Below are 17,662 nucleotides of genomic sequence, written 5' to 3'. Positions count from 1 at the left end.
TGGAAATAGCAGGGGAGGGTAAAGATGGGGGCCCCAATGGCCAACAACAGACAATCAGTATTCCTATGCCACACCACTAGCCTAAGCAAAAATATCACCCACAATGTCCCATCACTATGGAACCCCTCTCCTTGTCCTTCCTTTTCATTTCTAACAACCTCTATAGGGGTGAATACCAATAACAACAACAACAACAACAACAACAACAACAGCAACTAACACTTATATGGCTATTATGATGTGCCAGGCATGATGCTCAGAGCTTTACAATTATTCTCTCATTTGTTCTTCACAACAACCTGGGAGGTAGGTGCTATTATTATCTCTATTTTTAGATGAGGAAACTGAGGCAAATAGAAGGTAAATAACTTACCCAGGGTCACACAGTAAGTATCTGAAATGAGGCAAAGTTTTTAAAAAATAGTAGGAATGACAGGGAAAAAAATTAGAAAGTAAAGGATAAAAAAAATTGGCCCACTGCCTCTCCAGACCTCCAAAGAGAAATTGTCTTCTTCACTGCCATCCCCACTTAACTATTTTTGGCAAATGTAGAAAAAATTTTAGTTAAAGACCTATATACTGGCACATGAACTCTGAAATCCTCATTATCTCCTCAACTTGGTTGACATTTTTGAGAGTTTTTCTGCAGAGATTTCATCACAAGATCATAGCAAAACAAATTCAGAGCTAGACGGGACCTTTTTATATTTTTTCCAATTACATGTAAAAATAATTTTTAACATTCATTTTTAGAAATTTTGAGTTCCAAATTCTCTCCAACCCTCCCACTCTTCCCCCCTTATTGAAAAGCTAAGTAATTTGATACAGATAATATATTTGCAGTCATGCAAAACATATCTCCATATTAGTCATGTTGTGAAGGAAAACACAACCCCTCCCCCCAAAAAAACACTAAAAATCAGGTAAAAAATAGTTTGCTTTGATCTGCATTGAGACTCCATCAGTTCTTTCTCCAGGGGTGGTTAGTATTTTTCATCATAAGTCTTTTGGAATTGTCTTGGATCATTGTATTGCTGAGAATGTCATTCTCAATTGATCATCATACAATATTGCTGTTACTGTACACAATGTTCTCCTGATTCTATTTCCAGGTTTACTGAAACCATTCTAGTTGTCACTTCTTCTGGCACAATAGTATTCCATTACAATCGTATACCAGAACTTGTTCAGCCATTCCCCAGTTGATGGGCATTCCCTCAATTTCCAATTCTATGCCACCACAAAAAGGGCTACTATAAATCTTTTTGTATGTATAGGCCCCTTTTCTTTCTTTTTTATTTTTTAATCGCTCTAGGATATGAACCTAGTGGTGGTATTACTAGTTCAAAGAACAGGCAAAGTTTTATAGCCCCTTGAGAATAATTACAAATAACTCTCCAGAATACTTGGATCAATTCACAACTCTACCAATAGTTTATTAGTGTCCCAGTTTTTACATATCCACTCCAACATTTGTCGTTTTCTTTTTTTTGTTTTGGTTTTTTTTTGTTGTTTTTTTGCAGGGCAATGAGGATTAAGTGACCTGCCCAGGGTCACACAGCTAGTAAGTGTCAAGTGTCTGAGGCTGGATTTGAACTCAGGTCCTCCTGAATCCAAGGCCAGTGCTTTATACACTGTGCCACCTAGCTGCCCCCTGTCATTTTCTTTTTCTGTTATATTACCCAATTTTATAGGTATGAGGTGGTACCTCAGAGGTGCTTAAATTTGCATTTCTCTAATCAGTAATGATTTAGAGCATTTGTTCATATGATTATAAAAAGCTTGGATCTCTTCATCTGAAAACTGCCTGTTCATATCCTGTGGCCATTTATCAATTAAGGAATGACTCATGTCATAAGTCATGACATAACATGACTCATAAAATTGACTCACTTCTCTATATATTTGAGAAGTGAGGCCTTTATCAGAGACACTTGCTATAAAACTTTCCCCCCAGTTTTCTGCTTTCCTTCCAATCTTGTCTCCTTTGGTTTTATTTGTGAAAAAACTTTTTAACTATGTAATCAAAAGTATCCATTATACATCCTATAATGTTCTCTATCTCTTGTTTGGTAATAAATTCTTCCCTTATCCATAAATCTGACAGGTAAACTATTCCATGTTCTCTTAATTTGCTTACAATAATATCACCCTTTATGTCTAAATCATGTACCCATTTTGACTTTATTTTAGTACACAGTGTGAGAGGTAAGTTTATACCTAGTTTCTGCCAAACTGTTTTCTAGTTTTCCCACAAGTTTTTGTCAAATAGTGAGTTCTTGTCCCAAAAGCTTGGGTCTTGTAATTTATTAAATACTATATTACTATGGTCATTACCTACCATGTATTGTGTAGCCAATTTATTCCACTGAACCACTACTCTATTATTTAGTCAGTACCAGACTGTTGTCATGATTACATGATTTATAATAGTTTGAAATCTGATAAAGTTAGACCACCTTTATTCACAGTTTTTTTAATTAATTCCCTTGATATTCTCAAACTTCTGTTCTTCCAAATGAATTCTGTTATTATATTTCAGGGGAATGAGGCAATGAGGATTACGTGACTTGCCCAGGGTTACACAGCTCGTGTCGTGTCTGAGACTGGATTTGAACTCAGGTCCTCCTGAATCCATGGCCAGTGCTTTATCCACTGTGCCACCTAGCTGCCCCTATTATATTCTTTAGCTCTATATTTTTTAGTAATTTGATTGGTATGGTGCTGAATAAGTAAATTAACTTAGGTAGATTGTCATTTTTATTATATTGGCTCAGCCTACCCATGAACAATTATTTTTCTAATTATTCAGATCTGACTTTATGTGAAAAGTGTCTTATACTTGTGTTCATATAACCCCTGGAGACTTCAAAGTATTTTATAATATCTACATTTGTTTTAAATGGAATTTCTCTTCTATCTCTTACTATTGGCCTTTGTTGGTAATGTAAGAAATATTGATGATTTATGTGAGTTTGTTTAATATCCTGAAATTTTTTTGAAGTTATTAACAACTTCAACTAGTTTTTTTATTTATTCTCTAGAATTCTCCAAGTATTTCATTGTATCATTTGCAGAGTGATAGGTTTTTTTCCTCATTGCCTATTCTAATTCCTTCAACTTCTTTTTCTTCTCATTGCTATAACTAAAATTTCTAGTAAAATATTTAATAATAGTAGTAACAATGGCTATACTTGTTTCACCCCTGTTCTTACTAAGAGGGCTTCTAGCTTACTTCCATTACAGATAATCCTTGCAGATGGTTTTAGATAAATATCACATATTTTAAGGAAAGCTCAATTGATTTCTATGTTTTCTAGTATTTTTAAAAAGGAAAGAATGTTGTGTTTTGGCAAAAGCTTTTCCCACATGTATTGAGATAATCAAATGATTTTTTGTTGTTTTTGTTATTAATATGGTCAATTGTGCTAATAATTTTCTTGATACTGAACCAGTCTTGCCTTCTGAGTATAAATCCCACCTTGTAATAATGCATAATTCTTGTGTTATAATGCTATAATCTCCTTGTCAGTATTTTATTTAAAATGTTTGCACCAATATTCATTAGGAAAATTGGTCTATAGTTTTCTTTCTCTGTTTTTGCCCTCTCTGGGTTACATATCAGCACCATATTTGTCCTGTAAAAGGAATTTGGTAGGACACTTTCTTTTGCCTATCTTCCCAAATAGTTTATATAGTATTTGGAATCAAGTTTTCTTTAAAAGTTTGGTAAAGTTCATTTATGAAACCCTCTGTTCCTAGGAATTTTTTTCCCTAGAGAAATTAGTTCTTTTTTTTGCTATGTTGAGGCTATTTAAATACTCTATTTATTCTGTAAATCTAGATCATTTTTATTTTTTAAATATTCATCCATTTTACTTAGATTGTCAGATTTATTGGCACATAAATGGGTAAAATAATTCCTAATGATTACTTGAATTTCTTCTTTATTAGTGGTGAATCCACTCTTCATTTGTGATAGTGGTAATTTGGGGTTTCTTTCTTTATTTTAATCAAATTAACCAATGCTTTATCTACTTTATTGCTTTTTCCATAAAACCACCTCCTAGTTTTATTTATTATATCAATAGTTTTCTAATTTTCACTTTTATTACTCTTTCCTTTGATTTTCAGTATTTCCAATTTAGTGTCTAATTGGAGATTTTTAAGTTGTTCATTTTCTAGGGTTGTTTTTTTTTTTAGTTGCATGCCCAATTCATTGATCTAGTCATTCTCTATTTTATTAATACAAACATTTAGAGATATAGAATTTCCCTTAAGTACTGCTTTGACTACATTACATAAATTTCAGTATGTTGTCTCACTGTTGTCATTCTCTTTAATGAAATTATTTTTTCTATTATTTGTTCTTTGACCCACTAATTCTATATTATTAAATTTGTATCCAATTACTGTTAATCTGTTTCCATGGCCCTTTCTTGAATATATTTTTATTATTTTATGATCTAAAAGGATGCATTTAATATTTCCACTATTCTGCATTTAGTTGTAATATTTTTATGCCCTAATATATGTTTAATGTTTTTGATGGTATCATGTACCACTAAGAAAAAGTCATATTTTTTTCTTTTTCATTTTTTAATTGTGAAAGTATTTTATTATTTTCCAGTTACATGTAGAGATAGTTTTCAACATTTGTTTTTATAAGATTTCTAGTTTCAAATTTTTTCCCTCCCTCAGCTCCCTCCCTGCCTCCCAAAAGACAGCAAAAATCTGATATAGTTTATATATGTACATTAAACACATTTCTGCATTAGTCATGTAATGGAAGAAGAATCAGAGTAAAAAGGAAAAACCTCAAAAAAGAAAAACAAAAGCACCAAAAGTAAGAGAAATACTATGGTTCAATCTACATCCATATTCCAAAGTTCTTTTTCTTTTTTTTCTTTCTTTGGAGACCCTTTTCCATCATGAGTCCTGTGAAACTATCTTGTACCTTTGTATTGCTGAGAAGAATCAAGTCTATCACAGTTGAACAACACATAATGTTGATGATACTTTGTACAATGTCCTCCTGGTTCTGCTCATCTCACTCATCATCAGTTCATGCAAGTCCTTCCAGGTTTCTCTGAAATCCACCTGCTCATAGTTTCTTACAGCATAATAGAATTCCATGAAATTCATATACCACAACTTGTTCAGCTATTCCCCAATTGAAGGGCAGCCCCTCAATTTCTAATTCCTTGCCACCACAAAAAAGCAACTATGAATATTTTTGTATATGTGGGTGCTTTTCCCTTTTTTATGATCTCTTTGGGGAAAAGACCCAATAGTGGGGCAGCTAGGTGGTGCAGTGGATAGAGCACCAGCCCTGGAGTCAGGAGTACCTGAGTTCAAATCTGACCTCAGACACTTAACACACACTTACTAGCTGTGTGACCCTGGGCAAGTCACTTAACTCCAATTGCCTCACTAAAAAAAAAAAAAGACCCAATAGTGGTATTGCTGGGTCAAAGGGTATGCACAGCTTTATAGTCCTTTGGGCATAATTCCAAATTGCTCTCCAGAATGGTTGGATCAGTTCACAGCTCTACCAACAATGCATTAGTGTTCCAATTTTTCCACAGCTTCTCCAACATTTATTATTTTCCTTTTTTTGTCATTTTAGCCAATCTGATAGGTGTCAGGTGGTACCTCAGAGGTGCTTTAATTTGCATCTCTCTAATCAATAGTGATTTAGAGCACTTTTTCATATGGGAATAGGTATCTTTGATTTCTTCATCAGAAAACTGCCTGTTCATATACTTTGACTATTTCTCAATTGGGGAATGACTTGGATTCTTATAAATTTGATCTAGTTCCCTATATATTTTAGAAATGAGGCCTTTATCAGAAGTACTGGCCATAAAAATTGTGCCCCAGCTTTCTGCATCCCTACTAATTTTGGATGCATTGCTTCTGTTTTTATAAAAAATTTTAATTTAATGTAATCAAAATCATCCACTTTGCATTTCATAATATTCTCTATCTCTTGTTTGGTGTTAAGTGACTTTCCCAGGGTCACACAGCTAGTAAGTGTCAAGTGTCTAAGGCCAGATTTGAACTCAGGTACTCCTGAATCCAGGGCAGGTGCTTTATCCACTGCGCCACCTAGCCACCCCCATAGCTCTTTATTACATGTAATTTTTATTGCATCATGATCTGAGAAGGATGCGTTTACTATTTCTGCCTTTCTACATTTAACTATGAAGTTTTTGTGCCCTAATACATGGTCAATTTTTGAATATGTGCCATGTAATGCTGAGAAAAAGGTATATTCCTTTCTATCTCCATTCAGTTTTCTCCAGACTTCTATCATATCTAACTTTTCTAACATTCTATTCACCTCTTTCACTTCTTTCTTATTTATTTTGTGGCTAGATTTATCTAATTCTGAGAGGGGAAGATTCAGATTCCCCCACTAGTATGGTTTTGCTATCTATTTCCTCTTGTAATGCATTTAACTTCTCCTCTAAGAATTTAGATGCTATACTACTTGGTGCATACATGTTTAGTATTGATATTACTTCACTATCTATAGTACCTTATAGCAAGGTGTAGTTTCCTTCCTTATCTCTTTTAATTAGATCTATTTTTGCCTTTCCTTTATCTGAGATAAGGATTGCTACCCCTGATATTTTTTACTTCAGCTGAAGCATAATATATTCTGCTCCAACCTTTTTACCTTTACTCTGTGTGTATCTCTCTGCTTCAAATGTGTTTCTTGTATACAGCATATTGTAGGATTCTGGTTTTTAATCTACTCTGCTATTCACTTCCATTTAATGGCAGAGTTCATTCCACTCACATTCACAGTTATTATTACTGTCTATTCCCCTCCATTCCATTTACTCCCTTTGTACTTTTCCCCCCTTCTTTCACCCTATTCCTCCTCACCAACATTTTGCTTCTTACCCTTGCCTCCCCCAATCTGCACTCCCTTTTCTTTACCTTTTACTCCCTTGCTTCTTCCCTCCCTTCTATCAGTCTCCCCTTTTCCCCTTACCCTTTTACTTCTCTAAAGAATAAGCTAAATTTATTTATCCAAATGAACGTATATGTTATTCCCTCTTTGAACCAAATATAGTGAGAGTAAGGTTGAAACAATGTTCCCCCCCTCCCTTATTACCCTGTATTCTAATAGGTTTTTTTGTAACTCTTCATATGATGTAATTCACCCACCTCCCCCTTTCTTTATATCATCACATTAAAGACAATTTATGTTTATACAATCTGTATAATTTTTCTGTCCCATGTAGGAATGTAAACAGTTTATCCTTATTGAATAACTTTTTCCCCTTGTTTACCTTTTTAAACATCTCTTGAGTCTTATATGTTAAGATAGAATTTTCTATTCGGTTCTTGTATTTTCATTAGGAAACCTTGAAAGTCCCCTATTTCATTGAATTTCCATCGTTTCCCCTGATTAATAGATTCCTGGCTACAATCCAAGTTCCTTTGCCTTCCAGAATATCATATTCCATGCCTTGTGATACTTTAATGTTGAAGCTGTCAGGTCCTGAGCAATCCTGACTGTGGCTCCATGATATTTAAATTGCTTCTTTCTGGCTGCTTGGAGTATTTTCTCCTTCAAATGATAATTCTGGAATTTGACTACAATATTCCTTGGAGTTTTCCTTTTAGGGTCTCTTTCAGGAGGACTTTCAGTGGATTCTTTCAATGATGATTTTATCCTCTGATTCTATAATATCAGGGCAGTTCTCCTTAATAATATCCTGGAATGTGGTGTCTAGACTCTTTTTCTGATCATGGCTTTCAGGTAGTCCAGTGATTCTCCAATTATCTCTCCTGGATCTGTTTTCCAGGTCAGTTGTCTTTCCAGTGAGGTATTTCACATTTTCTCCTATTTTTTCCTTCTTTTGATTTTATTTCACTGATTTCTGGTGTCTCATGGAGGCCTTATCTTCCAATTGCCAATTTTAATTTTTAAGGCATTGTTTTCTTTAGTCAGATTATGCACCTCCTTTTCCATTTGGCCAAATGAATTTTTTTAAGAAATTGTTTTCTTCAGTCAATCTTTGTCCTTCCATTTCCAAGTTGCTGATTCTTTGTGCTTCCTTTTCAAAGCAGGTTATTCTTTTTTCATAATTTTCTTGCATTGCTTTCATTTTTCTTCTGCTTCTTTCAATTGATTTTTAAAATCCTTTTTGAGTTCTTCCAAGAAGGCTTCTTGTTCTTGAGACCAATTCATCTTCCCTCTTGAGGCTTCACATGTAGGCAATTTGAGAGTATTGTCCTCATCTGAGTTTGTGTTTGTCTCTTCCTTGTTGATACAGAGGCTCTCAATGGTGAGAGCTCTTTTTTGTTTCTTGCTCAATATTGCAATTTGTTATTTATTTTTTAAAAGTTGAGGTCCACTCCTCCAGCACCAGGGTCACTGTTTCAAGCTTCTTGTGCTGGGAGATAGGGGCTGTTTCTCTGGCTTTCTGCTCTGAAGTCTCTATGGTTTTTGGATTTCTCACTGCCCTGGGCTTGCTTCCGATGAGCGTTCTGGGATAGAGAGGCCTGGTCACTCCCATCCTGTGGGTGGCCCCCTAGCTGGCAGTCTGCCCTCTCAGCTGCTGCTGATGAATCTCACCACTGGCCCACTGTGCCACTAGGCCCCTGAGCCAGGACCAAGAGGATTCCCACTGACTTGCCCCAACCTCCTCCATGCTGCACTGCGCTGAGGTTCACTGTGCTCCTCCACTGCCTGAGAGACTGAATTCTTTAAAATTATCTCCATTTGGAAGATTGTGATCGTCTTTCTTTTTGTAGATTCTGTAGTTTCATTATCTATTTAGAGGCTTGATTTAATGTTTTTAAGGGAAATTTGGGAGAGCTCATGCAGCTTACTGTCTTCTCTCCATCATCTTGGCTCCTCCTCCCCATTCAATTTTCTCCAGAGGTCTATCATATCTAACTTTTCTAAAATTCTATTAATTTCCTTAACTTCTTTTTTATTTTGTGATTACATTTATCTAGTTCTTAAAGGGGAAAGTTGAGGTACCCCACTGGTATAGCTTTACTGTCTATTTCCTCCTGTAACTCATTTACTTTTTCTTTATAAATTTGGATGCTATACCATTTACTGTGTATGTTTAGTATTAATATTACTTGTCTATGGTAACTTTTATCAAGATGTGGATTCCTTGCTTATCTCTCTTAATTAGATCTATTTTTGCTTTTCCCTTGTCTGAAATCATGTTTGCTACCATTGTTGTTTTTTTTTAACAACTGCTGAAACATAATAGATTCTGTTCTAGCCTCTCTGATTTAAGTGTGTTTCTTGTAAACAATATATTGTAGGAGTCTGTTTTTTAATCCACTCTGCTATCCACTTCTGTTTTATGGGTGAGTTTATCCCATTCACATTCACAGTTATGTTTTGTATTGGGGCATGTATTTATATTTGTATTTGACTATTTATTTGTGCAGCTACATGGAGTAGTAGCTATAGTGTGGAACCTGAAGTCAGGAAGACTCATCTTCCTCATTTCAAATCTAGTCTCAGACACTTACTAGGTATGTAATCTAGGATAGTCACTTAACCCTGTTTGCCCCAGTTCCTTACCTGTATGAGCTGGAAAATTAAATGGCAAACTGTTCCAGTATTCCTGCTGAGTAAACCCTAAATGAGGTCATAAAGAGTCAGACCTGACTGAAACAAGTAAACAACAATTGTGTGTTTTCCCCCATCCTATTATCCTATTTTTCTGATTTCTCTCTCTCTCTCTTTCTCTCTCTCTGTCTCTCTCTGTCTCTCCCTCTCTCTCTCTCTCTCTCTGTCTCTCCCTCTCTCTCTCTCTCTCTCTCTCTCTCTCTCTCTCTCTCTCTCTCTCTCTCTCTCTCTCCTTTCACCTTGTCTCTCCTCAAAAGTGTTTTGCTTCTCACCAATGCCTCTGCCAATCTGTCCTCCTTTATATCAGCCCTTCCCCTTTCTCATCCCATTTCCCTCCTACTTCCTTGTTAGGTAACATGGATTTCCATACCCATCTAACTGTGTATGTTATTCCTTCTCTCAGCCAATTCCAATGACAGTAATGCTCAAGCATTGCCAATACCCTCCCAATCTTCCCATCCACTGTAAAAGCTCTTCCTTGTGCACCCCTTTTATGTGAAATAATTACTCCATTCTACCTCTCCCTCCCCTCTTTTCACAATGCATCCCTCTTTATCACCCCTTATTTTTATTGTATTAGATATCATCCCATCATAGTCAACTCACATCCATGTCCTTTTTTATGTATGCTACTTCTAACTGCTCTAATAATGATAAATTCTTGGGAGTTACAAGTATCATCTTCTCATGTAGGAATGTAAACAGTTTAACCTTATTGAATCTCTTATGATTTCTTTCCTATTTACCATTTTATGCTTCTCTTGAATTTTGTATTTCAAAATCAAATTTTAGGTTCAACTCTAGTATTTTCTTCAGGAATACTTAAAAGTCCTCTATTTCATTAAATATCCATTTCCCCATCTAAAGGATTATATTCAGTTTTGCTCAGTATGTGATTCTCAGTTGTAATCCTAGTGTTGTTACCCCATGGAATATTGTATTCTGAGCCCTCTGATTCTTTAAGGTAGAAGCTCCTAAATCTTGAATATTCCTGATTGTGGCTGTACGATATTTAAATTATTTTTATTTCTGGCTGCTTATAGTATTTTCTCCTTGCTCTGGGACCTCTGAAATTTGGCTATAACATTTTTCAGAATTTTTGTTTTGGGATCTCTTTCAGGAGGTGATTGGTGGAATCTTTCAATTTCTATTTTACCCCTTAGCTCTAGTATATCTGGACAGTGTACCTTAATAATTTCTTGAGGGGCAGCTAGGTGGCCCAGTGGATAAAGCACCGGCCTTGGATTCAGGAGCATCTGAGTTCAAATCCAGCCTCAGACACTTGACACTTACTAGTTGTGTGACCTTAGGCAAGTCACTTAACCCCAATTGCCTCACCAAAAATAAATAAATAAATGAAAGTAATTTCTTGAAATATGATTTCTATGTCCTTTTTTATAGTGGTTTTCAGATGGTCCAATGATTCTTAAATTATTTCTCCTCAATCTATTTTCCAGATCTGTTGTTTTTCTGAGATATTACACATTTTCTTCTATTTTTTTCATTCTTTTGATTTTGTTTTATTGGGGTTTTTTTGATGTCTTATGTAGTCATTAGCTTCCACTTGCCCAATTCTAGTTTTTTAAATAATATTTTCTTTAATAAGATTTTCTAACTCCTTTTCCAAATCTACTTTATAAGGAGTTGTTTTTATAGTACAGTTTTGTACACCTTTTTTTTCCATGACTCTTTTGTATCAGTCTCATTTCTTTTCCTAATTTTTCTTCTATCTCTCTTATTTGATTTTTTAAATCCTTTTTGAGCTCTTGCAGGAATTCTTTTGGGGCCTGACATCAATTCATGTTTTTCTTTGAGGTTTTATATGTAGCTATTTTTAAACTGTTGTCCTTTTCTGAGTTTGTGTTTTGATCTTCCCTGTCACCATAGTGACTCTCTATGGTAAAATTCTTCTTTCATTTTTTTGCTGTTTTTTTATTTGCTCATTATCCCAGCCTGTTTGTTGACTTTTAACTTTATGTTCCCGAGGTGAAGGCACTGTCCTAAACTTCAGGTTTTTCATGCTGCTATTTTCAGATCTAATTGTGGGTACTTGTAAGTTTTTAGTTCTTCCAAGAGATGTGATCACTGCTTTCCAGGCCTGTTATCTGGTCTTTGAGCAACCACAAGCACTCTTTTTTGTCCTGAACTGTTACTGGCTTCTCCATGCCCCAACAGTTGCATGTTAGTTCTCTTCGTTGCCCTGTAACCATGACTGGGACATGATATCCAGATCCTCATAGGGGAAATCCAACAGATTTCTGCACTCAGTGCTAGCAAAGTATCTCCTATAATTTCTTCTGACCAGTTGTCTGGCCCCCTTACCATTCATGGGATGAGAGCTCCAGAAGTTTCTGCTGCTGATTCAGTTGATGCCAAGGGCTGCTACTGGGTAACTGGGATGTCACCTCCACTGAACTGCATTCCACTCTAACCCCAGTAAAACAGACCCTTCCTGTCAACCTTCTAAATGGTCTTGGGATAGAAAATTGTTTCATCCCATCCCTTTGTTGGTTCTGTCACTCCAGAACTCATTTTAAGCCATTATTTTAAAGTTGTTTAGAGGGGAATCTGGTAAAGCTCAGGCAAGTCCCTGCCTTTATTCCACTATTTTATCTCTACCTTCACTAGAAGGAATCTTAGAAACCATTAAATCTAATGCCCTCTTTTTCAGCTGAGGAAACTGAGTCCCATAATTTAAATGACTTCCCAGATCATATAACTAGTAATAGTCTAAAACTGAATTTGAATCCAAGTTTTTCTGACTACCTATCCATAAGCTGTCTAATAACTATCTTGGCTTGGTTTGTTTGTTGTAACAGAAGTCTCTACCCTTATTTTATCAAAGGAAAACCTAATCTAGAGCCATGCCTGTACTTGGCTGATCATAAGAGTTCAAATGGATTCTTTGAGGTATGAGTACCAACTTTATGGGGACTGTCATTAAACTATAGATTGATAAAAAGAATCACAGAAACTAGAGTTGGAAGGGACCTTGGAGATAATTTTGGCTGATCTATATCAGAAGAAGAATATTCTATGGGGGCGGCTAGGTGGTGCAGTAGATAAAGCACTGGCCCTGGATTCAGGAGTGCCTGAGTTCAAATCCGGCCTCAGACACTTGACACTTACTAGCTGTGTAACCCTGGGCAAGTCACTTAACCCCCATTGCCCCGCAAAAAAAAAAAAAGAAGAAGAAGAATATTCTTTACAATTCCTATAACAAATGGGAATTGCAGCCTTCATATGTAGACCTCCAATAAGGGGGAATCAATAGTCTCCCAAGACAATCCATTCTACTTTTGGACAGTTTTAACTTTTAGAATCCAACTCTGCCTCTTTTTTTTCATCTTCTACTCATTACTCCTATTTTTGATGTACAAGAACAAATTCTAGCAGCTAATACTATGAAAATAATTAAAAACAGTCATCATATCCACACTGTTTTCTCCTGTCCAAGTTAACTATACCAAGTTACTCAAACCTATTGTCATTTGACAGCAATCATTCCCTCACCATCCTGATCACTGGTTCTAGATATGCTTCACTTGGTCAAGGGTCTTATATTTTGATGGATCTATGATCTCATCAATGTCCATACTCCTTCTGATTATACAGATTACAACTTTTTTCATTCCATGCCATCCCATGCTAGTCTTGTCCATATCTCACCATAAATCTACCGTGGATGTTCCATATGATATAATGGAAGCCTTCCTCTAGAGCTCTTATTGTATAGAGCAGTAGAGTAAACGAGATGTCCACAAGTTATCCTCCACTCTATGCAATAAGCCCACTTCTTTTTCCTATCATAAATCTCTCATAGTATCCTGTATGTTACTTCTTCTGCACAATTTTTCATTGGTAATATTTTGCAGTCTACTCACAATCACTATTCATTTCAAGAATCATTTATTCAACAAGCACTTGCTATTTGTGATACACAGTGCTAGGTGCTGGGAAAACATACATGAGCGCACACACACACACACACACACAGACATACAAACACACAAACATAAATCAGGCCCTGCCCTTTAAAAGTTTATACCTACCACGTGCCTCTCCAATAAATGACCAATGAAGTACTGTGTTCAGTTATGGCTACTGTATTGTAGGAAAGATGTTAAGAATCCAGAGAGTAAAAAAAAAAATAAAATTTTTAAAAAAGAATCCAGAGAGTATCCAAAGAGGACAATCATAAGAGTAAAGGACAAGATAATATTCTATGAGCATCAGTTGAAAGAACCAATGATATTTTATCTATAAAAGAACACAGAAGTGGGATATGGTTTCCTCTGTGGTTTTACTAAGTGGAATCGCTGAAATAAGTTAAGGGAATACAGATAATACAGGATTTTACAGAAGCTGAAAGGAATTTCCTTACCCCACGTCACATAGTCGACTATGTCCAGGGACTTTAAGCCAGAACCAGGAGATAAACAGTCAAAAGGAAGATGACTTTTATGGGGAAAAAAAGAAGATGACTACTTGTTGAATGAATGACCAATAGCATTGCAGCATAGGCTGCAATATCAATATTAGCCCTGGCCTTCTGGCACTTTCTGTTGGATATTTCATTGTTATTTCTGCATGTCATATTTCCACTCTTTGTCAAATATTTCCACTGGTTTTGTGTTGCATTATCTGCTTTCTACTAGTTTCTTCCAGTTTTCTGCTATTGAGATTTTTCACAGCTTTGTTCTCTTCTTTGCTGCTATATGCTAGAGTGTAGAGACTAGTAAGCATCTTCCTGCCAAATGTAGACCAAATTCTTCTAGTACTCTTTAGTCTATGAAGCACTACACCCATTCAGGCTATTAGCAAAAACTAATAGGAGAACCATTCTAAAATGAAACATTTTCTTTCAACAACAACTAATGGACTTGGGTTTGGAAATATTTTTAAAACTATATCAAATCTCTGATTCATATTATGCATCCCTTAAAACTATTTTGAGGACTCAATTCAACAAAATTATAAAGGCTTTACTTAGAGGTGCGGAGAAAAGCCTCCCATCAGCTCCCATAATGCTCCTAGTGATCATGCAAATAAACCTTGGAGCAAGGACAAAAAGGGTCAGGTGAAGGCAGAAGGACCATTGGTCTCTTTCCTTTTGTCCTTTATTCCTGCCTTTATTAGTCATATCTGTCAGCAATAAAATATAGCTATCTTCAAGTATTTGAAGAGCTTTCCCTTGGAAGAAGGATGAATTTTTTTTTTTTTGCTTAACCCCAGGGGTAAAACTAGGAGCAATACAGGAAAATTGCAAAGAAGCAAACTTAGGTTTCATGTAAGGAAGAAAAATTAAAGTTATACGAAGTTGGGATGGTCTTCCTCAGGAGGTGGTAGCTTTCCTCTCAACATAGATCTGCTAGCAGAATGTATGAGAGTTTCTTGGGTATGTTATCAAGAAAATTCTTGCTCAGGAATGGGCTGGACTCGACAGACTTTACAATTCCTTCAAATTAAGAGATTCCATGATATACTTAGTCATATAGACCTCTTGGGATTCCTTAAATTTCACTTCAGTAGCTCCCTATAGGACCTGGTTGGATCAAGGCCAGGATGAACCCATGCCTTGCTAAAATCCTTCTCTTTATCCAACCATAGGTCATCAGGTGGATACATGAAATTGATCAGCCAAAAAAACCCAATTGTTTCAGCACTTCCCACATGCCAGGTACGAAGTTGAGCACTAGAGATGTAAAGAAAAAAATGAAGTGGTCTTTACCCTCAAGAACCTTATGTTCTATCCAGGGAGGCCACATGTTACTCATATGTAAAATAATTACAAGGTACTTTGGGGAGCAAGTGACTAGACCTAAAAGTGGGGTTACGGTGGACTGGGGACAGTAATACCTTATGTAGAAGTTAACATTTGAACTAATTTAGGTTTCAGGAAAAGCAGAGATTTGAAGAAGTGGGGGTGAGAAGGAAGTACATTCCAGGCATGAGGGATATCCTATGCAAAGGCAAGGACAGAAAAGAGAAGGTCATCATATGTGAGTGACTGGCTAGTCTGTCTGGCCTGTAAAGTTCATGGAGGGAAGTACTGTATACACTCAGCCTGAAAGGGTAGGGTAGAGCCAGGTTGTAAAGAGCCAGCTTTAAATGCCAGATAGAGAGGTTCATATTTCATTGTAGAGGTAATAGGGAGCCACTGTTAATTAGAAGTTCACTCCTTTAGCTAAATAATTTAATCCCTATGTAAATGTTCCTGAAAAAAGTAACACTTTAAGACTTTTTTTTTCTTTTTGCCCATACCATGAATGAATAATCTCAGACCAATTTTAATAGGGGAAAAAAGGAAAGGCAAGATGAGCCGGAAGAGACTGGTAAGAAAGAAAGAGGGCATTGAAAGCAGAGGGAGGCAGAGGTAATGGGTGTCTTTGAGACAGTAAGGGCTGGTTGAAAGAGGATGAGAGAAATATTTTGATGAGAGAAGTGTTTTTATGCCCTTTGACTATAGTCCATTGGGTATAATCCTCAAGTAGACAACCGTGTGCCTGTTTAAATTAGACATCCAACCAGAACCTGTCTGGCTGGCACTTTACTCTGAAGCTCAGAAATGTTGTTTTGAGCTTTGGGAGTAAGGTTCCTCCTTGTTCCTGGCAGCAGAGATGACCTATGCAATGAGAACTGATTCTGCCAAAATAGACACCTTCCAATTGTCAGAGTTTGCCAATCAGTCGCTTTCCCAGGATGAACAAGACTGGCATAGGAAAAGCAGGCATTGATATGAAGAAAGACAGGCAAAACCCCAGGAAAAGCCACATAGGGATATCAGAGACACATATTCTGGCATATGAAAGGAGAAAGCTTAGAGACTAAGAAGAATAGAGTATAGGAGGGTGAGAAAAATCTGGAAAGTGATTCGTACTTCTGGATTAGGACAGGAGTGGAGGGAAAGACAAAGAGAGAGAGACACATACACAGAGAAAGAGAGAGGGGGGAAGGGAGGGGCAGAGAGAGAGAGAGAGAGAGAGAGAGAGAGAGAGAGAGAGAGCACAGAATCATGGTCCATTTTCTCTTTGTGTGCCAGTTGTGGGGTTGAAAGACATTTCTGTAGGAAAAGGAAGATGTAACCTCAAAAACGACCTGGAAAGTAAGGTCAGGAAAATGACTCCATATCAATTCCAAAAGGTAGGGGGAAGAGCTGTTACAATGGTAGATCGCATGGCTGGCAAAGCATGGAACAAGGTTTCCAGGGGGAGGGGATGATCTATGTATCACTGAAAAAAAATCAAGCTTCTCTAGCACTTGTAAGATGCCAACAACTTCCTAAATGGTCAAGAAGAAAAATAAGGAATGTAACACTACATTACAAAAATTCCTATAGTGGAGAATAAGGCCAACATGTACAGCACCAGATAAAGTCTATGTTAGATATTAAAAGCAGAAGGGAGGAAGCTTGTTATATACAGGGAAAAGGAAATCTATAAATATTCCCTTAATATAAAAGGGAACAGAAGCTTCCTTTATGTAAAATATAAAAGGAAGCTCCTTATTACTGAAGGAGGGAAGTTCTCAGAAGGTGTACCTTTTTGTACTACATGGAAGGAAGAACGTGAATGAACACCTGCTCTAAAGTCAGAAGACCTGGGTTCAAATCCTGCTTCTGATTCTTGCTGCTATGTAATCTTAGCACTTTGGGTCTCTGTTTCCTCATCTGTAAAATGAGATAGTTGGACAAGATGAGTTCTAAAGTCCCTTCCAACTCAAGATTGATGATTCTGAGACAGGAGATATACGTTCTACTTCCAGCTCAACCACAAGCTAGCTAATTGACTTTTGGTAAGTCACTTATATAATACGTGTGTGTGTGTGTGTGTGTGTGTGTGTGCGTGTGTGTGTGTGTGTACAAAAACTTGTCTATATCCAATTATATATACATATACATATACACATACACATCTACATGCAAATACATACGTGTGTATATATATACATGCATACATACATAACAGGTGGGTAGGTGGTATAGTGGATATAGCACTGGCCTTGGAATCAGAAAGACTAATCCTAATGATTTCAACTCCC

The sequence above is a fragment of the Dromiciops gliroides genome, chromosome 1 (genome assembly GCF_019393635.1).
Source record: "Dromiciops gliroides isolate mDroGli1 chromosome 1, mDroGli1.pri, whole genome shotgun sequence".
Lineage (NCBI taxonomy): Eukaryota > Metazoa > Chordata > Mammalia > Microbiotheria > Microbiotheriidae > Dromiciops > Dromiciops gliroides.
This window is presented reverse-complemented; position numbering follows the sequence as displayed.